We start from the raw sequence: 23579 nt of genomic DNA on the forward strand, positions 1-23579 counted from the left end.
CTCTGCTTCCTGGGCCCTGTAGAGCTTCTCCTATGTTGCTTCCTCCCAGCCAATTGTCCCCATCACCTTTCCTCCCCGCCAGTCCGGCACCTTCACTCGGATTTTTCTGCTCCTTGCAGACCCTATCTCAGGCCACCCACCACCACAGACTGATCTGTTCCCTGTGGGGTCTTTCCAGCCTGTCTACCCTTGACTAGCTTACCATTTATGCTGATCACACTGTGAACATTCCTCCCCTTATTATGATATAAAGCAAGTCCACTGAAATAATGCAGCCTTGGGCAAGTCATTTAATTTCTCATCCCTCAGTTCCCCATCTGTATAATGGGGATAGTAGCAGCTCCCTATCTCACAGGGCTATTGTGAGGATAAATATACAGAAAAGTTGGAAGCACTTAGATACTATGGAAGCAGGGGCCATATAAGTACTTAAGACAGATAGACAGAAATAGCTCTGAAGAGATTTTTTCGCTGTTTTCCAGAAAGAAAGCAAAGTCAGCCTTCAAAAGTATGCTCTTCTCTGGACAAGGAATGACCTTTTGCCCCAGATCTCTGCTCCTATATGATGGAAAAGTCCCAGTGATTCACAGGAACTTTGTTTTTTTCTTGCTGCCACCTCATGGAAATCCCCAGCAGTAAAAGTAGTGGGTTGTGGTTTCTTTTCCCCCACATCACTTATATATAGGTCCTACTGAGATGGCCACATGGTGTCTGTGTTTTGATAACAGGGACAAGAATAGCCTTTTAGTCCTTGGAGAATTCATTTATTTTCTAAAACTGAACAGCCATTACAGCCATTACTTTCTCTTTTACTGCAAGCATGATTATTATCGAGTGTTATTACTACTGAAATGCCATGAGTCCTGTCTGCAGGGGCATTTCCTGACCAGAAATGAGCAGTGTGACATCTCTTTCTTTCCACTACCCTTGGAGAACAACAATTGTTGGGAGCGAACTACGCCTACATGGAAAGTTCCCATTTCCTCCTCAAAACAACCAAAAAAAGAGAGACTCTTGTCTGTCTGTTCCACCACTCGGCAGGTTCCCGCCTATGCTACACCATGGCCCTGGCCTTGGTGCCATGCCTAAAACTCCCGTCTGTTTTTCAGACAGGAAATATGAATCAAAATAACATGACAAAAAACCAGTAATTAGCTTTTGTGTATGAGGCTGCTAAGGCCTTAATGAGAAACAGGGCTTGCAATAAAACTCTTGGCTACACTCTCCACAACTTTCTTTCCTTCTGTCTCTGATTTTTTTTTTAATATTCATAATTTATTTTCTTGTAAGGAGAAGTGAGTGAAAAAAGCTCAATCTGTGAATTGATTTTTCAGGGTTAATTGGCATGGAAGTACATAAATATTTTGACTTATTTTTTTTCCAGTTGTTTGGAGTGTTCTCTCCCCAACTCAGAATTCTCATCATCTTCCATGATCTCTTGGTCTCTTTAAAGGCATTTTAGGTTTCTGGCCTTGAACGACTGGCACATGTTCCGCAGGGGGAGAAAAGGGCATTGTCTCTTGTACTGGCATGTGCTTAGTCAAGCAGCATGTGCTGAACGGACCTTTTGGCAGGGATGGTGTAATGTACTGGCTTTGTGCGTATGTGTGAGTGATGTTGTCCTAGCTGGTCCACAATAAGTATAAAGGAACTACTACTGCTATGAGCTAAGAGAGTTCTCTTTTGGGCCAACATTGAAGAAGCTTACATTCTGGAAGATAAAGTATCAGGTTTATAGTCCCAGCTCTGGAGGTCTGAGTGGATATGTGCACAAGTGTTATTTCTCTAGTAACTGTGCCTTGTTATACAGCACATGGATTTGTTATATTAGCCATACCTCTCTTATCAGTAAGGCTGGGCGGTGCATTATGAAGCTAATATCCTAGACGTGGCACAATCAGGATTCAGGCCAGGACATGAAACTGAAATTGCTTTAGTGGCACTGATGGATGATATTCTGCTGCCCGTGGATAGAGGGTGGACATCCATTCTCATCCACCTGGACCTCTCTGCTGCATTTAATATTGCTGACCATAACATACTTCTGTCTCATCTGAGACAGGTACCAGGGATCCAGCGTAATGGGTTAAACTGGCTCGAGTCCTTCCTGGTGGGATGCATCCAACAAGTAGTAATGGAAAACTGCATCTCCACCACTAGACCCCTCACTTGTGGAGTCCCACAAGGATCAATTCCCTCTCCAAATCTATTCAACAGCTACATGCAGACACTATGTGAAGTGCCCAGACTACATGGACTCAAGTGCCATCAATATACAGATGGCACACAGCTCTGCATGTCTTTCACCAGATATGATCATACCACTACCACCAAGATGGCCCAATGCTTGGATGAAATGAGTTTATGGATGAAGAACAGCTGGCTGAAGCTGAACCCAGGCAAGACAGAGGTTATGCTGGTTGGCAGAGGAAAGCACTTTGAGGAGTTTGAAGCCACGGAGCAGTCTCCTGTGGTTGAAAGTGCACAGCCACAACTGGTTAATTCAAGCTGTAGCTTAGAAGTGCTTCTTGACTCCTCACTGGTGCTAAGCTTTCACATAGCAGCATCCATAAGTAAAACTAACTACCATCTCCAGTCGGCTAAGAGACTCCATCTCATCTTGAAGAATGATGACCTGAACTCAATTATTCATGTCTTTGTCACCTCTTGGCTGGACTACAGCACAGCAATATATTTGGGCATGAAGCCTTGAATCTTAAAGTTCTCAATGGTCTGGGCACGGGGTTTCTAAAAGATTAGTCAAAGCTCCAGGATGAAGACCATGATAGACAACTTCACTCCTCTAGTAAAATGGGACTTTCTGCCATAAGGATAAAGCTCATCTGTGCAGAAGACAGAACTTTCTTGAGGGCAGCCCAAATCTGTGGAACAAACTCCCACAGGAACTAGGGACCATCACAAACCTCACCACCTTCCACTCTAAGTGCAATATGCATTTCTTTGACTTTGCCTTCTCTAACATAAACCTATAGCAACATGTGTATACATACATATTTTACTATATTTTATAAATAAAAAATAAAACACTCACTTCACACACTACTTCTGTTTCTGGGGAATAGATGAGAGAACAAACACCATCTGACGGATACGTACTTAATTACTTAATGTGCAACTGGAGGTGCTCAGATACTTTGGTGATGAGCATGATATAAGAACCTATATAGAATAGAAAAGAATGGAATAAAATAGCACTGTGTTAGTGCACTATCTTTACCTTAGAAGACCAAAGTCTGCACCCTTCCTTAGGCCAGAAATTAAAATGAGCTGTGAGGAGAAGGGGGTTCATTCTACTCTCCAGCTGTGCACATCAGCAAATTATCACAAAACTGGCACCCTCTCGGCAAGAGTGATACAGGGCTCGAACAATATTAAGGTTTTATCATTCCTAGGCGTCTCTGGTATACAGTGACCAGATGTCCCAATTTTATAGGGACTGTCCCGATATTTGGGTCTTTGTCTTATGTAGGTGCCTATTACCCCCTACTCCCTGTCCTGATTTTTCACACTTGCTATCTGGTCACCCTACTCTGGTGAGACACTGGTTGAAATCCTGTCCCCATTGAAATCAATAGGCATTTGGGGAGACTTGCCATTGACTTCACTGGACTCATGATTTCACCAGTTAAATACAACTCCTTAATAATCAGCCACATTATTTTCCTCAAATCCCTTCCTCAACACATCAGATTCAAGCTTCTCACTTTCAAGATGGAGTGGATTCTTATTGTGTGAAGTCTTTAAATCAAGATTCGATGTTTTTCTAAAAGATATGCTTTAGCTCAACAGCAAGATATGGGTTGATGCAGGAATTACTGGCAGAAAGTCTATGGCCTGTACAATGCAGGAGGTCAAACTAGACTACCACAATGGACCCTTATGGCCTTAAAGTCTATGAAACTGTGGTTTCTTCCCAGTTTTGCCCTATCTGTATCTATGCTCTTATTGTCGGCTACCTTGCAGTCTTCCCATATCTTTCTCTTAACTGTAACAAAACTGAGAGGAAATATTTAGATATATTAGGTGGAGGGGCACCTGTTACTAGCTTAGGACCTATTATCAGTTCAGAACCAGTATACAGTTGTATCCTGAACTGAAAGTCAACCAGTTTTAAAGTTAGCCTCTGCCAGAGTCCCAGTGCTTCTGGCTGGGAGGCTGCAGGCAGGGAAGCAGCGAGGAGAGGGGCTCCACAGGGAAACTGGGGATATGTAGCATTGCACGGTACCTGTCCCTGTGCTCTCTGGGCTGCACTCTGCCCTGGCACTGGGGGCCTGGGCTTGGCACGTCTCAGCTCTTGCTTCCCTGGCTGCAGCCCACAGGCAGGTTGCAGGGCTGCAGCCAAGGAAAGAAGCTCTGGGACGTGCCCAGTATTGGCTGCAGACAGGTTTGCAGTGATGCAGCCAGAGAAGGAAGCACTGGGACGTCCCAAGTACTGGCTGCAGGCAGGTTTGCGGCGCTGCAGCCAGGGAAGGAAATGCTGGGACATGCCCAGTATTGGCTGCAGACAGGTTTGTAGTGATGCAGCCAGGGAAGGAAGCTCTTGGATGTGCTGAGTATTGGCTGCAGGCAGGTTTACAGTGCTGCAGCCAAGGAAAGAAGCACTGAGACTTGCTGCAGACAGGTTTGCAGGCTGCAGCTTACTAGCAGGTCTGCCTTTCATTTATTAGCAATCGTTGGCTAGTGGCAACTTTTGGCTGAAAACTGAGAGGCCGCTAATCAGTGGAACCCCCTGTAACCTGCAATAATAAAATAAAGTCAAAATCAGGATGAAAGATTTTCATTTTATCAAAACGGAATGTTTTGAATGAGACCAAAGCAATTTTTGTTCAAAAATTTCATTTGACAGAAAATACTGATTATTTTTTGTTAGTTTGGTTGTATGTTTGTTTTTTTGTTCCGATACAGAATTAAACTAAATTTCAAAACACCAGGACTTGTTGTGGAATGTCAATAGAAGGAAATTGCCTTATCATCTTTTCCTGGTGTAAGGAAAGAAAAGAAAAGAAAAGAAAAAGAAGACGAAACCTCAGATAAATTCTCCTCTCACACTAGTTTGACACTGTCGTAACTCCACTGAGATCAGTGCAGTTCCTCTTGATTGTCACAAAGTAATAATAGTTAATTAATTGGGCAGAGATTCTCTGGCACACAATTGTAGGGGATTTTTTAGATGATCTTGCCAAGGACATTTTCACTTAGTTACTTATACACAGGATCCATTTTTGAACCCAGGCCTCTAAAGATAACAGGCAAATGCACTAGCAGAGTCTTATACTTAGATTGTAAGCTCTTTGGAGGCAGAGACTGTCTTTATGTTTTGCATTTATACAACACCGAGCACAGCAGGATTCTGGTCCAAGACTGAGGCCCATAGGTCTACAATAATATATATAATAATAAATAAGAAGAAGACGAACTAGCCCATTGTACCACTAAAAAGTGGCAAAAAGTATGAACTATGCAGAGAGTTTCTCAAATGGAGTTGGAAGTTAAAGTAACAATACCTTAATCTTAAAGATATGATTGTGCAACAATAAGCTTTATAGGGAGAGAATACACTGTAATAGGGATAAATTCCTTTCTGATTTGCTTCTACATTTAAAATAGTTGCTGAGATACACAGATAACCAGGCAGTGCCCTATGTACTTTAAACTCGGTGTCCAGCATTCCTCTCCTCACATACGTACTAGAAAGACACATGGTATTAGTATTTAAGATTCAATTATTCAGTGGTAGAGCTTGGACCTGTGTAATTTAGTGAAAGCCTTTGGGAGACTATTAAAATTTAATAGGGAAAATATGGCATTTAAACAATTTTTTTGCTTCCAACCATTGATGTCAAATGATTTGTTTATTATTTGTATAACCAAAATATAATACATCTGTGGTGGTGGGGAATACACGAGGTTACTAATACACAGTTGCAAAACATCAGCAGGGATTAACCCCTTGCATGCCAATGATTGAGATTTCCAGATGCTAAAACCCATGGACTGGGTCCTCGGGCCCCATGTATTTTGTGGAAAATCCCTACCTCACTCAACAAAGGATTATGATGATCCAAGGAAGTGGGCACACTGGATATGCTGCTTGCTAAGCTTGTGGTTAACTGTCCATATGGATAATATTTTTGGTCAATTTTTCTCCAGACTTGGCTGCACTCTCATTGCAAGCTGTTTGGAAATAACACAGGTCATGAAGATGTTCCCTCTTTGCACCCTCTCTGCAGCTGGCTGCTTGTTTCTCTCACTGTCTGTACGTCCCCTGTTGCTTGTTTTGCTCAGAATTGCCTGTCCAAGGTGTCACCACTCTTTGCTCCTTCTCACTCTTTTCTGGTTCTTTAGGGTGACCAGATGTCCTGATTCTATAGGGACAGTCCCGATTTTGGGGGCTTTTTCTTACATAGGCACCTATTACCCCCGACCCCTTGTCCCGATTTTTTACACTTGCTATCTGGTCACCCTATGGTTCTTCCAGGCTCTGTGCTTCTTAGACCGATTAACAACATCCAGCAGGTCATTTGATATGTGCTTGCTCTGACCTAGCTCTTATCCTTATTGTGTTCCATTCCTCTTCCACCCACTTCTTCCCCAGTCCTGTCTCCTCCCATCTCTGCTATCATCTTATTTTCCTATTGAACTCATTCTTCATCACTTAGCAGGTGACTTCTCCAAACCTTGTCCTTATCTTTTCTCCACCTTTCTTCACTCCCTCCCTCCCCACCTAGCTACCACTCCATCCTTCCCCTTTGTCTCCTCCCACCTACTCCAACCGTCACACTTTTGACCTAATCATCTCAAACTTCTTTTTGCTCTTCCTCCCCCCCCCACATTTATGACCCTGCCATTAGCAGTTACTGACTCCTCAAATTTGACTTTGTTCTCCCTAAAACCACGTCTTAACCCTCTATCATCCCCTAAAGCACTGGAACTCATTTCACCTGTGAATTTCTCCCTTAGCCCCTCATTTGCTAACTGTATGCTCTCCACCTGTCCATCATCACCTTTAACTTTATCCTTTGACTGCTGAGCAACTCTGAGATTTCACACTTCCTAACCTAACGTCATATTCCTCTTGATACATAGATCACTTCTGGCACGTAGGGGTGAAAATTGAAGCACTGGGATGTTCAGAAACCTGACTCACTATCTAAAGATTAAAAAAACGTAAGAAACATAAGAACGACCATACTGGGTGACATCAGAGGTCCACTTAGCCCAGTATCCTGTTTTCCAACAGTGGCCAATGCCAGGTGCCCCAGAGGGAATGAACAGAACACGTAATCATCAAGTGATCCGTACCCCTGTCGCCCATTCCCAGCTTCTGGCAAACAGAGACACGGGACTCTTCAGAGCATGGTTTTGATTCAGAATGTAAAGGCCCAGGTTCTCTTGTCTTATCTCTGAATACAATGGTGACTTATCCTCCCAGTCTGGACAAGTGGTAGAACCCTATCAACCACTCAGCTCTTCTCCCTCTTTCTTTGTTTTCCACTGAGCCTTGTGAAAGAACTTGCTGCACACTTTCTTTTAGAGCTCTAGGACACCACAGTAGCCTTGGACTTGTTACGGTTTGGCAGCTATGGAATGTGGTTTAATATCAGTGTGTGTAGCTAGCTGCTTTAACACCACCTGTTCTCCACTTGGCCCACTTACATACCACAATTTATTTTTGTACTAAGGGGAAAATATATGGAATAATAAATTGTGCGCTTTAGCGTTCAGGCAGCTATTTCCTTGCGAAGAGGGCCCTTGAAGAGGATCCTTAGTGGGCCTTTACCTATGAATCAATGTCTGTGAATAGCTTATGCGCCCAACTGCAAATCCCAGGGTGTGAAGGGGAGGCAATTTTTTAGCTTTTGCCTTTATAACACAGTAGGAACTTCAACTGCTGAGTCTGCCTTTGATTCAAGAAAAGGACAGACGGAAGCAATATCACTGTACAAATACAGGAGACAGTTCCAAACCGTGTTATATTTTTCACCATAATCGTTTTGAAAGACCCTTTCATCCAGCCTTGTCAAATTAACCGTTATATTTGCATTGCTGTTATAGGCACTACTTAAGTCAGTGTGGAAAAAAAACATATATTTAAGGCAATTTAAATACTATTATTCGTTTCCTTTCATCCCCAATGCTTTCATTTTTGTTCATTTCCCATGTTACTGGCAGATGGGTGAACAGGTGCAGCTAAAATAAAGGCCTTCTCCTTTGCCCTGAAATTTCACCCTATATTTGAATCAAATATTTTTGAAGTTTGAAAACTTTTTAGCTAACTTTGTTTTATTTTACCATTAGTAATGTAATATGCCAGTAACTCCCTGAGGCCCCAGTTAAGAATAGGGGGTTATTGCTCGGTGCACTGTATAAATACATAGACTCCTGGCTGTACAAACACTTAGGCACGTGTTTCTCTTTATGCACATGAGGTGTTCCATTGGGTCTGCAATGAGAGCCGGAGCTCTGTGAATCAATTTAGATTCAAATAACCACCCCTCACCACCACACCCAAAGCTCCACCGAGAAATGAAGTTGGAGGGTTTGTTTGTTTTTTTAAGCCTCTGTAATTCCTGATTCCTGCCAACCTCCACTCCTGACCTGCAGGGCAATGGGTATGTCTGAGTAGCACTTAGAATTACACCCCAGCTTGCCATGTACTAACTTGCACTCAGGGCTGTCCCTAGCAGGGTGCGGAGCCCGGGACCAATGTTCCATCTAATTTTTGATAGGCTGTGTGCCCAAAAAATGACTTCTGTGCAAATGTTTTTGCGCCTGGTGTTTCGCCGTGTGCGCGGGGTTTCAGATCTGTGTGCTCATACACACGCACACAGCTTAGAGGGAACAGTGCCTGGGACATAGGCGCCCAGATGCTAATCTGCTGGGGGGTGCTCCCCCGGCTTCTGCCCAGACCCCGCCCCCACTCCACCCCTTCCCCCCAAGGCCCCACCCGCCACTTCTCCGCCCAGTTCTGCCCCCTCCCCCAAGTATGCTGCGCCCTCGCTCCTCTCCCCTCCTCCCCAGCGCCTCCAGACGCCGTGAAACAGCTCATCGGCAGTAGGCACTGGGAGGGAGGGGGAGGTGCTGATTGGTGGGGCCCGCTGGTGGGCAGGAGGTGCTGAGGGGAGGAGGAGGTTGGTGGGGGGGGCTCCTCCTCATCCCCCCTGCCCGCCAACTCCCACCTCACCTCCCCGCCTGCCTCCCCATGAAGCGCAGGGGCCCCCAAAGCATGGGGCCCAGGGTGGTCTCCCCAGTTTGCCGTACCCAAGGGATGGCTCTGCTTGCACTAACCTGTGTTAACAGCTGGAGTAAACCAAGTGTCCTCATGCACTGTCTTCCTGCTGCCATGCACTAAAAGTTCTCTTGTGCACTTTGATCTACCCCAGTTTGAAATGGGCGCAGATTAGAGCGCAGTGGATAACTTTTAGTGAGCAGGATCAGGGTCCACATGGTCGCAGTGTGCAGCAGGCTCACGCATGGTAAATATACAGCCCAGCTTGCTGTGAACTAAGTGTTCATATAGGCAAGCTGTATGAGAGGCTATTCTAATGGTATTTGCAGCCTGCCTGGAAGCAGGAAACGTTGACAGTCAGCCACAAAAGCATGATCCCCTAAGATCTTTAGCCTAAGTTTGCAGACTCTAGGTGCAGATAGCTCAGACTCATGGGTAAACTTTTGAGCTATTTATCCCCAAAAGATCCTTTTTGACATTAGTCCCTCATTAACTATAGTGGGAAAAACCTGCCCTGACATAGTGCTCCTGAGCCCTGGCAAAGCTGAACCACATATATGCATAGAGTTGACTGGGAGGATGTAGGATTGGATCCAACTCCCATTGAAGTCAGTAGAAAGACTCCCATTGACTTCTTTGGCAGTCGGATTGAGGGTTTAGTGTAGTACTCTGCCTCATACTCTCTATATGTCTTGTCATGCAAGCCTTAGCTCATGAAGTCAATGTCAGAAACCTATTTTAATTAGGTTCAGTTCCACCGTTGGGAAATCTGAGTCTCAGGACAAGGAACAGGCAGAAGAAACAGAATTTTTTCATCATGCTTTGGCAGCTGTAGCTCTTTTTCCCAATCTTGATATTTGTATATCCTTTTTTTCCCTTGCATTTATTTCAACCACGACTTAAAAAGATTAAAGCCTGACGTTAGTACTTAGAGGAAAAGGCCAACAGTGCATCCTGTTCAATGAGAATGGAAAAGAACGTTGGATGACCGAAGTTATTTGAAATGACAGCATTAATACTTGGCAATTATACTATGTAGAGCCTTTCATCTCCGAATCTCAGAGACCAGATTAAGAACATAAGAACTGCCATACTAGGTCAGACCAATGGACCATCTAGTCCAGTACCCTGTCTCTAACCGGGACTAGTATAGGAGCTTCAGAGGGAGAGTACAGAACAGGACAATTTTGGAGAGATCCACCCCTGTGTTTCTTTCCTAGCTTCTGCCAGTCAGAGTTTAGGGTTGCCCTGAGCATGGGGTTACATCCCTGACCAACTTGGCTAATAGCCATTGATGAACCTATCCGCTATGAACTTATCTAGTCCTTTTTCGAACCCAGTTATACTTTTGGCCATCACAACATTCCCATGGCAATGAGTTCCATACGTTAATTGTCTGTTGTGTGAAAAAGTGTTTCGTCTTATTTGTATTAAACCAGCTGCCTATTAATTTCATTGGGTAACCCCCAGGTCTTGCATTGTGGGAAAGGATAAATAACACTTCTCTATTTACTTTTTCCATACAATTCATGATTTTATAGACTTCTATCCCCCTTTAATTGTCTCTTTTCTAAGTTGAACAGCCCTAATCTTTTTAGTTTCTCCTCGTACAGAAGCCATTCCATACCCTTGATCACCTTTGTGGCCCTTCTCTGGACCTTTTCCAGTTCCACACCCGTATTCACACCCGTAAGGGACAAAAGTTTTGTTGACATAAGTGCTGTTGTAAACATGGCCTAAAACTAAATTGTCTCTAGAATTATTAGGACATGCTGCAACAGCATTCCTGCCATGTGCACACAGACTGACTTCCTAGTGCCTCCTCCAAATTTTTCACTCCTGTGACCTGAGCTCCCCCCTCCAAGTTCCATGCAGGTTGCTACAGTGAGTAAGCATCAGTGGGGCAATTTGCAGAACAAGGAAACATTAATGAAGGTAGCAGAATCTGGCCCAAAATGATTTACAAATGTTAATTAATGAAGCATAATAACATCCTGTGGGGCAAGCACTATTGGGTCCGATTCAGTCTTGCTGGTGCACCTGCTAGGGCTTCTGGGCCTCTTGGAGTAGTCACTGAAAAGCAGGCTCACCACAATGCTGCTGCCTCCCCTCCTATGGGATTTCTGCTGGGGAGGGCAGATTTAATCTTTTGAACATAAGCCCTTGTGATGCAGGGCATTTAGGCACTGTGCTGCAGCTGAATCCTAACATTCATTCCCGGACTGCCCTGGCCAGGTTGGGAAAGATTGCCACATCACTGTGTTATGTAGGTTTGTTATTTCGCCATCTTGAATGTATGTAAGTTGTTGTTTGTACTGTATGTTGGAGCCCTTTATTTGTCAGAGCTTGGCACCTTTAGGCAAAAAGAGCGGGAAAGCAGCCGTCCCATGACAGATATAATCTGCCCAGTATTTAAGGCCACTCTGCCTGTCAGTGGGAGCTGCCCATCCCTGAGGCAGACAGTGAGCCACAGTTTGGTCACATCTGTGGGATACTTATCTGCATGCGAGACAGCTTCCGTTTGCTATGTGATAGCCACAGTCACACCACCATACAGGCCGCTGCAAGAGGGTGGGAAGGGTGTAAGGTCTAGGGTCTGCCAGTCAGAGCCATACTCCTTCTAAGGGAAAGACTGCTTACCTGTCTACATTGGTCACCTCGCCTCTACGGAGTCACTCCTCTCCTGTCCATCATCGAGCGCAGATTCAGGAAACGGTAAAGGAGACATCAGCAGTGCAGTGTGAAAGATAGTGTATGTATGTCACAGCAGCAGTGTTTGTTATCTGTTTAGTTATCTGGGAGTTCTCCCTTATCAAATAAAACTGTACCCTGATTTACTTAATCTTGTTGTCTGTCGTGTTGGCAGGACTAGAGGCAAAAACAACCCGTTGAGTAGATGCGGGACAGCGAAACGAACTTGGGGACTGTGCTCTGTGGCCTCGAACTTAATAACCTAGTCAACAGCCATCCCCTGGACCCAAACAGCATTGCCCAGGTTTGGGGCAGTGTTTCACCGTTGCCTTCAGTGAGTGCAGAATTGGCCAACATTGGGCACTTATGAAACTCCTATCCTTGAGGTACTATAAATTGAGTTTCGGGCTGATGCTGTTTTTCTTCTTTCACTCTCTGAGATAATTCTGATAGCCTGAAAGTGAAGCTAACTAGTTTGAAAGGGGTAATTGTAGCCATGTCGGTCTCAAGGTATTAGAAAGACAAGGTGGGTGAGGTAATATCTTTTATTGAACCAGTCCATCTTGTCTCTCTAATTTGAAAGGGGACAGCTTAATAATGGTGGAAGCTGCCCGGTAACTTTTATTGCTTTTAACTCCTTCCCTGTGTAACTAAAGGTCCACCTGAGGGGACATTTTCCACTGTTCATTTTCAAGCATTTAGTATGTCACTTTTTTTTTGTTTTTTCTCCTATACTGTAAAAACAACAACAAATAATGCTTTGCCTCAATCTAACATGAACTGGGTTTTGTCTGTTTTATTGGGGAAAATCACATGAAGGAAGTGGAACGCTCTTCTCTCAAGCAAGCTAGAGATATGTGGGAATGGCCAGTGATTGACTCAAGAGAATGGACAATTCTTCCTCTGGAGCAGTGTCTTTGAAAAGTCTGCTTTGGTGTAAAAGGAAAAAAATAAATAAAAAGAATACAAGAGAGTCCAACGAATAAAGGGCACAAAGGACTCAGCAGATGATCACAAGGTTGACTAGGTTACTGGATTTACTAAATAGGTTAACACCCAACTCTGTTGTAGAAGAGAGATGCTGGACAAGCGGCTTGGCTATGCTATTGTCACAGATAAGTATGAGAGCTGCTTCCACTGAAAATAGTATATTTTAACTTTAAAATAACACAGTCATTGCGGGAAGCAATATATCTGTCAGTGTTATGCCTGTGTTCTCAGGTGGGTGAGGCACCACTTATCGATTTCTTCTCTGGATTATTGTGTGGGACCCCCATCTGGTCCTAATTGGCAGCCAGTGCTTTGACAGGTCAGTGGGCTCCACGTGTGGGCGGTGACTGAGACTTTTTCCCCATGATATGAGTGAGCGCTCATGTTGTATGTGCTGTCTTGCTTGGGAATGGATCTCAACTCCCTTTACTGCAGCCATTTACCTTTAGCTCTGTGGTGGCTTTTAAACACCCCATGGCTGCCCTGCAAAGGTCCTGGCAGCATAAGGGAAGCAATACGCTGGGCTTGAAGATGAAATGGTTACCTTCTTAAGGGTGACAAGATAACGGATGATCCTGTTATTGACGCTGACATACTCTTCTTGGAAACCTCGTTCAAAACCACATTTCTCATGCTTAACAAACCACAGTTTTGATTCTGAAAAATGAGCTCACATGTATGTAATTTGGAGACATATTTCTATTCTTGCTTTAGCACCAGAAAGACTCTGATCTCACCGAGGAGCTGGTTTGACAAAAGGAACCTGACACGTCAGGGCAATGCAGAACAGGCACTGGATGCCGGTAATGTATGGAAAACTTAGCCTCTGGTGATGTCAGGTCTCATGATTCAATTGCCCTCAAATTATGTGTGGCTTATCAGGCCTCAGATATATTTGTGGTTAAGCTTCACGACTAGTTCCCTACTGAGTGTGTTCCATCTGTATTACCAACAAAAGGGAACAAATAGCTTTAGTCGGACCTGAATACTATTCTTTCAACCGCAATACTTCTGCCCTGGCGGCAGCCTGTATGGAGTCTAATGGGAATTACTCCAGCCGGCAGTTCCATGAAGTAGTAAAGAACATAAAATACATTCATGAATCACACTGGATTTCGCTGAACAAGGTTTCCTTTTTTTCCACTCCCGTCAGGGGTCCTCTGCATCTCTGTCATAGCCCCATACTATATATCCTTCATGCCCCAGGATGGATACAGCCATTCTTCCAGCTGAGTGGGACTGATGGAATTCCCTTCAGAATCTGTCTCTTCTTAATCATCTGGATGATTTTTTTTCATGCTCTGCTGCACTTACTACTCCCCAACAGGGACAGGAACAACAGACTTGGATAAGGATTCTAGCCCATGGCCCTCTGCATATCAGCACCAACACTATTCCTATCAACAATTGAATTTTAATTCAAAAGCATCAGTATAGAAATATCCAGGTGATTTTAAGAGTAGATTAAAGCATATATTTTTTTCTTTTAACTGAACATTAAGGTATGTATTTTTTTTCTCCTTTAGAATTAAAGTTTAACCACACTGCTCATTTCAGAGGTTAAAAATATGAGTGCATGCCAAGTAAATAACTAACTTCCAAATCAGTCCAGTCGCCTGTAACACCAATGAGGCCTCTTAATATAATGCAGCATAAAAGAGGAAGAGGCTCTGGTAGTTTGATAATCAGTACTAATATAAAAATACGCAGAAACTCACACAGGTCATAGTGAACTGTGCAATCCAGTATTATATACATGCCTGTCCTCAATTGTGTCTATTTTACACGTACAATGTAGAGATATACCTATCTCACAGAGCTGGAAGGGACCCTTGAAAGGTCATTGAGTCCAGTCCCCTGCCTTCAGGGCAGGACCAAGTAAGGTCCCTTATTTTTGCCCCAGATCCCTAAATGGCCCCCTCGGGGATTGAACTCACAACCCTGGGTTTAAGCAGGCCAATACTCAAAGCACTGAGCTATCCCTCCCCTGAGTTTGAGGAATCACATCTGAAGTATTGGTTGAACAGTGCCCATTGCACACTCACATTTGCTTCATATAATCATTCTTTCCAGCAGCCTATTACCCGCCAGAACAGATGTCGTCAGCCTAATTCATGTAGTCATGCTATTTAGATCTTGTACAATTTTTCTCGGCTATGGTTATGTACAAGCTCTAAATATTTTCCTTGTGAAGCGCAAATACCCTCTGCCCCCCCTCCACATGCACACCCACTCAAGAAGATCACAAGCAAATGGTTAATCTGCACCATATTTTTAGGGCAATCTCCTGTTTTCAAAAAACCAAGGAGCCTCGCGACCATGTTACGTTTTTATTTTCATGTTGCCGTTGATGCGGGGAACCCTGACAAGCTGGGCTGTATTAATTTCCTTGATTGGCACCACAAGTAAATTTACAGCTCACATTTCAGCTCCAGTCTGCTGTTCTGAATTTCAGCCCCTTTCATGCAAAGGATACAACTTTAAGCACTTGGCGGGCTACGCTGGCTTAATGAAGACCGTGTTTTTTGACACATCTTATACTTACACTAAAACGTCTTCCGTTTGTTCTGAATTCTCCGGGGTGGGGCGGAGGGAAAGGGGGAGGGGCTGGAATTATGGATCACCTGGCCTGAAATATATCCTTTTCGTTGCTGAAGAAGAAGAGTATTTTTCCTTATTACAAAGAAAATAGTCACTGCAGAAACCGTGGGTTTTCTTACACCCCTGGAGACTTCTCTGATACATAATGGAGCTACACTGTGAGCCACCAGACACTAAATGTGTTTACTTTGGTTAGCTCAACATGAGTTATGACCCTGGAATGCCTGAGGTCTATGTTCTTGAATGTATTTAGGTATAACGAAGGGTTACATCATAAAATTAGATCACCAGATTGTGATCTGGCTAAATGAGATCTGAGAAATGATGTGCAGCATTGTGAATTGTGTTGCGGCCACATCCGGATAGCCTGGCTGCACATGACTACAACATCTAGAGAACATTTTTTTAAAATTCTCCCCCCCCCGCCCGCACACACCCAGCGTGTTTTTAAATACAACACACACAGCCGTCTGTAAAGCGTGCCCCTGAAATGCATCCTGATGGAATCACACAAAGAATATTTTAGTTCTTGCATGCCGGCATCTGCAGAATAATAATAATAAAAATAAGGCTATGAATGTTTCAGCTTCCCTGGGGTCTGAGTAGTTCCTCAGAACTCAGGCACAAGGATTCTGTCTCCAATTTGAAAATAGCTTGATCAATGGACAGCTTTATTTCCATTTATTTATTTGCCATTCATTAATTATTGTTTGAAGTGCAGCAGTGCCTGGAGGACTCAAATGACCTTAAGTCCCCATTGTGCTAGGTGCTGTATACACACGCACAGAGCAAGAGATGGTTCCTGCCCTGAGGAGTTTGCCATATAAATAGGCAAGATGGACAAAGATAGAAACATAGGCACAGAGCGGTGAAGTGAATGGTTCATGGTCAGACAGCAGAACAAGCAAGGCATAGAACCCAAGAACCTGAGCTTCAGTCCTGTGTCCAAGCCACTAGACCATAACTGTACATGATTATACTTACTTGCCTTATAAAATATTAATATTAATCTGTGAGGTGGGGTCAAAGGAGACTTGGTCCTTTAAAGAGCTCCTGGAGTTCTAAGTTGAAAAGAACCAAGGAGTTCTATACAGCCCTCCATACGCCTAAAATTCCTCCCAACCTCACTGCTGACTAGATTGCATCCAGCCAGCAAGCTGATGGTCAAGCTGAACCAGAATGTGAAGAGAAACAAGGCTGCACATGGAGACAGTTCTGGGAAAATCTGCAGGGAGCAGTTCCAGGCACCATTTTGTCCTTAGTCTAGTTTAGGTTCACATTACTGTCTGCAATAGTGTTCCAGGTGCCATCTCTTTGGAGGAGTCAAGATTGGGTGACAAAATAAGTAAATATATTAGTGTGGCAGAGGTTCTGGATCTCTGTTCATACTTCATAGTTCATGACAAAAAAAAATCTAGCGGGCTTACCAAGAGGCCTGTCCAAAACTAGTAAAAGCCAGTCCAGGTGGTCTGTAAAAGGTGGTACTTGGCCAGGGTCATTAAGGTTTTGAAAAGCGGCCATTAATCATCAATAACTGTCTGTGTATCTTTAGTATCCAATCCTTATTGAGGTAGTTGGAGAAAACAGTTTGGGTTCAGGGGGTGCTAGATAACAGAGAGCTTTGGACACAACAAGAAGAATTGGCATCCGGACAGCAAGTGATGCTGACAGTCTGGTGGAAGAGTGATCAGAGAGTGGATTGCATTCAGGGGATGTAAGCTATTTGTTATTCTTGTTTTCCCCCTGTAATTCGTCTGAGTGCCTGATCTAGCGTAGTTTATATGAATTGTAAATCTAGATATGTGAAGCAAACCTTCTGTTTGTTTTAATTCCATTTGCTCTCTGGTTTTAATACTTCTTATTTTGTTAAGATTCCTGTTGTGTGGGTAATTTCATGCAGGCTTCCCCAAAGAAAAGAGAACCTGTAACCCCCTTCTTATCTTTGAGAGTGGAGTAGCAGCTGTGGTATTTTTTACAGCATTCCAAAGTAGATGCCTCCTCCAGAAGCATTTTATGTGCTTATTATGCATCATGATATGTTTATTGGTGTTTATTTTATTTATTATTTTATATATGACAAAAGTATGCTCTGATGTTGGATTAGTGCTCTTCAGAGCTGCAAAACAAGAGTATCAGAAATTCGTTTTATTAACTTTGCAAACAAATGCTGCTGACTGCAGTTCTGTTTGCAAAGCCTTTTATTTATCCAGAGACGACGGGCAGATTGGACAATGGTAGAACAAAGTTTTCTATGCTGCTCTATCAATGTACTTCTCCTTCGATTTGATGAGACAATCTTAAAAGGTCAGATACTATCATCCTGGGACAAGAAAATCTCCCATTATATTCAAATACCTTCTTAAAATGCACTTCTCCTGCAAAGGCTATCAGTGCTAATGCACCAAAGAGATTGATGCCTGCAAGACTGTTTGGAAAACAGATGTGGACACTAGTTTTGCAATCCAACAAGGACATTTGTGCTCAAACAGTAGCATTTCCTGTTCATTGATCACTGTTGGAGATTTGCTATTCACAGTTCATTTATCCCAATGAATAGTAACAAGAGTAACAAGAGTAACAAGAGTAACAAGAAGGGTTTCTTCAGATATGTTGGCAACAAGAAGAAAGCCAAGGAATGTGTGGGCCCCTTACTGAATGAGGGAGGCAAACTAGTGACAGAGGATGTGGAAAAAGCTAATGTACTCAATGCTTTTTTTGCCTCTGTTTTCACTAACAAGGTCAGCTCCCAGACTGCTACGCTGGGCATCACAAAATGGGGAAGAGATGGCCAGCCCTCTGTGGAGATAGAGGTGGTTAGGGACTATTTAGAAAAGCTGGACGTGCACAAGTCCATGGGGCCGGACGAGTTGCATCCGAGAGTGCTGAAGGAATTGGCGGCTGTGATTGCAGAGCCATTGGCCATTATCTTTGAAAACTTGTGGCGAACTGGGGAAGTCCCGGATGACTGGAAAAAGGCTAATGTAGTGCCAATCTTTAAAAAAGGGAAGAAGGAGGATCCTGGGAACTACAGGCCAGTCAGCCTCACTTCAGTCCCTGGAAAAATCATGGAGCAGGTCCTCAAACAATCAATCCTGAAGCACTTGCATGAGAGGAAAGTGATCAGGAACAGCCAGCATGGATTCACCAAGGGAAGGTCATGCCTGACTAATCTAATCGCCTTCCATGATGAGATTACTGGTTCTGTGGATGAAGGGAAAGCAGTGGATGTATTGTTTCTTGACTTTAGCAAAGCTTTTGACACGGTCTCCCACAGTATTCTTGTCAGCAAGTTAAGGAAGTATGGGCTGGATGAATGCACTACAAGGTGGGTAGAAAGCTGGCTAGATTGTCGGGCTCAACGGGTAGTGATCAATGGCTCCATATCTAGTTGGCAGCCGGTATCAAGTGGAGTACCCCAAGGGTCGGTCCTGGGGCCGGTTTTGTTCAATATCTTCATAAATGATCTGGAGGATGGTGTGGATTGCACTCTCAGCAAATTTGCGGATGATACTAAACTGGGAGGAGTGGTAGATATGCTGGAGGGGAGGGATAGGATACAGAAAGACCTAGACAAATTGGAGGATTGGGCCAAAAGAAATCTGATGAGGTTCAATAAGGATAAGTGCAAGGTCCTGCACTTAGGACGGAAGAACCCAATGCACCGCTACAGACTAGGGACCGAATGACTAGGCAGCAGTTCTGCGGAAAAGGACCTAGGGGTGACAGTGGACGAGAAGCTGGATATGAGTCAGCAGTGTGCCCTTGTTGCCAAGAAGGCCAATGGCATTTTGGGATGTATAAGTAGGGGCATAGCGAGCAGATCGAGGGACGTGATCGTTCCCCTCTATTCGACATTGGTGAGGCCTCATCTGGAGTACTGTGTCCAGTTTTGGGCCCCACACTTCAAGAAGGATGTGGATAAATTGGAGAGAGTCCAGCGAAGGGCAACAAAAATGATTAGGGGACTGGAACACATGAGTTATGAGGAGAGGCTGAGGGAGCTGGGATTGTTTAGCCTGCAGAAGAGAAGAATGAGGGGGGATTTGATAGCTGCTTTCAACTACCTGAAAGGGGGTTCCAAAGAGGATGGCTCTAGACTGTTCTCAATGGTAGCAGATGACAGAACGAGGAGTAATGGTCTCAAGTTGCAGTGGGGGAGGTTTAGATTGGATATTAGGAAAAACTTTTTCACTAAGAGGGTGGTGAAAAACTGGAATGCGTTACCTAGGGAGGTGGTAGAATCTCCTTCCTTAGAGGTTTTTAAGGTCAGGCTTGACAAAGCCCTGGCTGGGATGATTTAACTGGGAATTGGTCCTGCTTCGAGCAGGGGGTTGGACTAGATGACCTTCTGGGGTCCCTTCCAACCCTGATATTCTATGATTCTATGATTCTATGATCCCCATTCTCCTGTTTTAAAGATTGCGCTCATGCAATCAGGAAGCAGAACTAATGACATGTGACTTAGGTGACCAATCACACACCACAAATAATTAAGAGTAAATAGCCAAAATATTCATAAACTGTCATCCCCTGATATTTGTACCCAGTATCTGTCCACCAAATACTTGCAAATAACTACTACAGTGTGAAAAATCAGGATTCATTCACAGACATTTTAGCAATATGGAAAAAGGGGATTAAATTGGTGAAATAATTTATCCAGAATCTATAATTTGACTGATTCTTGTTTGCAATTTGACTATAAACTATGCCGTATGTAAATTGTCAATAGGCTCTTTAAGAGTGTATCCCATACTGCATAGATTGTAGAATATACCTATGAAGCAGTCATGTTATATTATAGCTCTGGAAAGCACAGACTGGTCTGAACCAGAACTCTGAATCTGAGCTTTTTTGGTGATGATGCAGGTGATAGTTTCCAAAATCAGATTCAAGCCTGTTACCAACATTTAGTGCTCAGGCCCATCTGTGTTAGGCAGAACATATTGCCCTTGGATTTTGGGAGTTGCTACAAGCGTCTCTGAGCAGTCCTGACTGACCACACTACCTTCCGAAGGAGTTGCATTTTCCAGTTTCTGTTAAATGTTTCCTCACACATGCATGGTCAAAAGAACGCTTTCATGCACATCTAATTTGGGGTATCACCTCAGCAAGCCAGCTTATCATTAGTAGTTAAGATTTGTATTGTCATAGAGCTTAGCAGCCCTAGTCATTGGCCCCATAGTAGTTGGCAGTCCCTTGTCTCCTGTTTTGCTGGGCAGTTGTCATTACTGCAGGTCTGCTGCTCAACCCACAACATTAACGTCTTTCTGAGCCAGATAGTAAAAAAGTCCTAAGACTGAACCACAAATCAGAGCTGTATCTGTGAAGCTCTATACTATTTTGATAGACGCTTTTGTACTGAAAATGTAAATGTTCTCTGCAAAGAAAGTACAATGTATATTATCTATAAAGCAGCCTTTCTAAATCCATCTGTGTTTCAGGGAAAAAAAATAGGTCCACCTCAGTTCAATCGTCCTTTTAAGGTGCACAAATAAGTCTTTGAATGCTGCAGATTGTATTAACAATGCTCTGTCCCACCCCTCCGTTTTCCAGAACAAAACCAGATTTTGGCTTGCAGGCAGAGAGAGCCGCAGGAACTGAAGGTATAGAGAATTCCATGTCACAGGGAGAGCTGTGCAGTTCTGTTTGTTCTGGCATGCTGCCCTTTTATTTATATGAACTTGCAGCCGTTTTTCACTGTGCGGGGCCATCCCCAAGAGAGTATATTTCAGGAGGAAATCTATCTAAACTTTGATGAAAACTGTCACATTACCTCCGTCTTTGTAATTTGCCTTGGGTATATTGACCGTATGAAAAATGCAGCCACCCACAAAATGATGAAAAGAAATCCATCCACCTATAATATAAAAATCCAGCTATTTATTTTCCTGCCGTTTGGATCCCTCCAGTTCACCACCTACATAGCCTTTGGAAGGCTAAAGTTATATGCAAGCAAACAAGAAAAAGGATAGAAAAATCCATCTAATCAGACATTTCAATGGCCACTGACTTGATCGGAAAATACGCTTAATGCAGCAAGCTAAATAAGCATAGTCACTGTGGAGCAGCAGTAAATAAATGGCCTACTTAATAGAACTTTGGTTAGAGTTGTGGTCGACTGCTGCTGAAGACCACTGAGAAATAGCAGTTTTTAGGAGCGTCTGAAAGTTTGCAGATCCTTCTTGGTAATGCCTCCTTTTAATCAAAGCCAAACCATTAGGAATGTCATGTGTTGGTTAGATGGGTGGCCTTAATGATTTTACCATAACGGTCATTCCAAAAATGCATGTGGGGCACCCCAGCTAATTCTGTAGATAAATTTGTCACATAGGAACCAATATACTAACCATGCAGTTATTAGTGGTGCAGACAATAATGTTAACGTTAATAAAATGGCCTGAGCATGAATGCCACCACGATGGCCTTGGGACCTGCTCAGTCGCTCAGGGAGGCCTGAGTTTTCACTGTTTCTAGCATCTCCTCCCTCTCTTGCAAATAGGGCCAGACGTGCGAAAGAGACGATAAACTTGGTGCTTTAATCTGACGACTAGGCTTATAGGATATTATTCTTAGCCTTCTTTCCTCATGGCACAAGGTCATCACCTTATGTCTTCCCATTGTGAGGTGCTGATACAATGTCACGACATTGTAAGGCAAACACCACAATGTCATAAAGGTCAAACATGTAAAGCTGGGAAACCTGGCTCTGAAGAGAACTCCGTGTGGTTTTTTGGCTCTAGGATTAGTGGACCAGTTAAAGCACAGGAAGTAATGGAGGGGTCGTCAGGGCTCTGTAAGGGCTGCAGCTGACCCACTCCTCCCTAGAAAAATGATATTTTTAAACAAATCGGCTTTACTCATGCTATTGCTCGGGGTACTGCTCTTGAATGCCTCTGAAATACCTTAAAGGGAAGTATTATAGGTATTCTAACTCTAGACAACCAGCAGAGACAGAAGAATCCCAGACGCTTCTGAGATGCATATTTGATATTTTTTGTCCATATCAAGATGCTTCTCTGAACCTTTCCAGCTTAATAGATTCACAGATTTTTATGGCCAGAAAGGACTATTCTGACCATCTAGTCTCACCTCTTTATTGACATAGGCCAATAACATACAGAATGGTGGGGCTTGCATTAACTGTAAGGCTTCAAGAAAACAGGATTATGTAGCCTGGAGAGGATATGAAATGTTCAGAATTATTTGTGCTATTTTATAAGGCAAGAAAAAGTGGTCATTCAGTGATTTTAAATATCCTTTAAATTTAGAACTAACACGAGGAAATAGCACTTTATATGGTATATCATTAATTTGTAGAATTCACTGCTAAAGGAGGTCATCAAAGCAAATACTGTGGCTGCATTTTTAAAAAGGAACGAGTAACTTTATGACCATTAATAATGGCAGTAATTATGCTGGCTAGATTGCACATGATGTATGCTCACATACATGAATTAGAAACGTTTCTGATTTTGCCATAGATGTATAGTTAGGGTTAGCCTACAATAGTGCAGTATTCCTTTTACTTCTTTACATTTACTATAGGAAAATCCTAGAGACTATTTTAAATACCAGCCTAATATTATTGAGTTATCTAAGGCAACTGGCAAGTTTAAGGGTTATATTTGTCTGTATGTTTGGTATATGAATATATTTCTATATGCATGGATATGCGTATATATATACACAAGCATAAATACTACATGGGTTTTTTTAAGGTATATTTCAATGTAATTAGTATAACCTTTCTCTTCAGTTTGTTAATCAATTATACTTTGGGCTTCATCACAGAGGATTCAAGTATAACAGCAACCGTTATTGTTACAAGGCAAAGAACAGACTGATTGATGGCAGCTAATCAAAGTAATATAGAGACCTTGGCACGGGCAATATTTACTTTACATCTGTCACTTAAGACATTTTACTGCCAATCAGTGCCTTCAGAAGGCCGGCTGGAACAATAGAGGTCTTTCTACTTAATTCCCCCTATTGACTAGGGCTTACGCTGACAAAGTTCACTCGGTATGTAATCCTCAAGGCATGC

The sequence above is a fragment of the Caretta caretta genome, chromosome 12 (assembly GCF_965140235.1).
Source record: "Caretta caretta isolate rCarCar2 chromosome 12, rCarCar1.hap1, whole genome shotgun sequence".
NCBI lineage: Eukaryota > Metazoa > Chordata > Testudines > Cheloniidae > Caretta > Caretta caretta.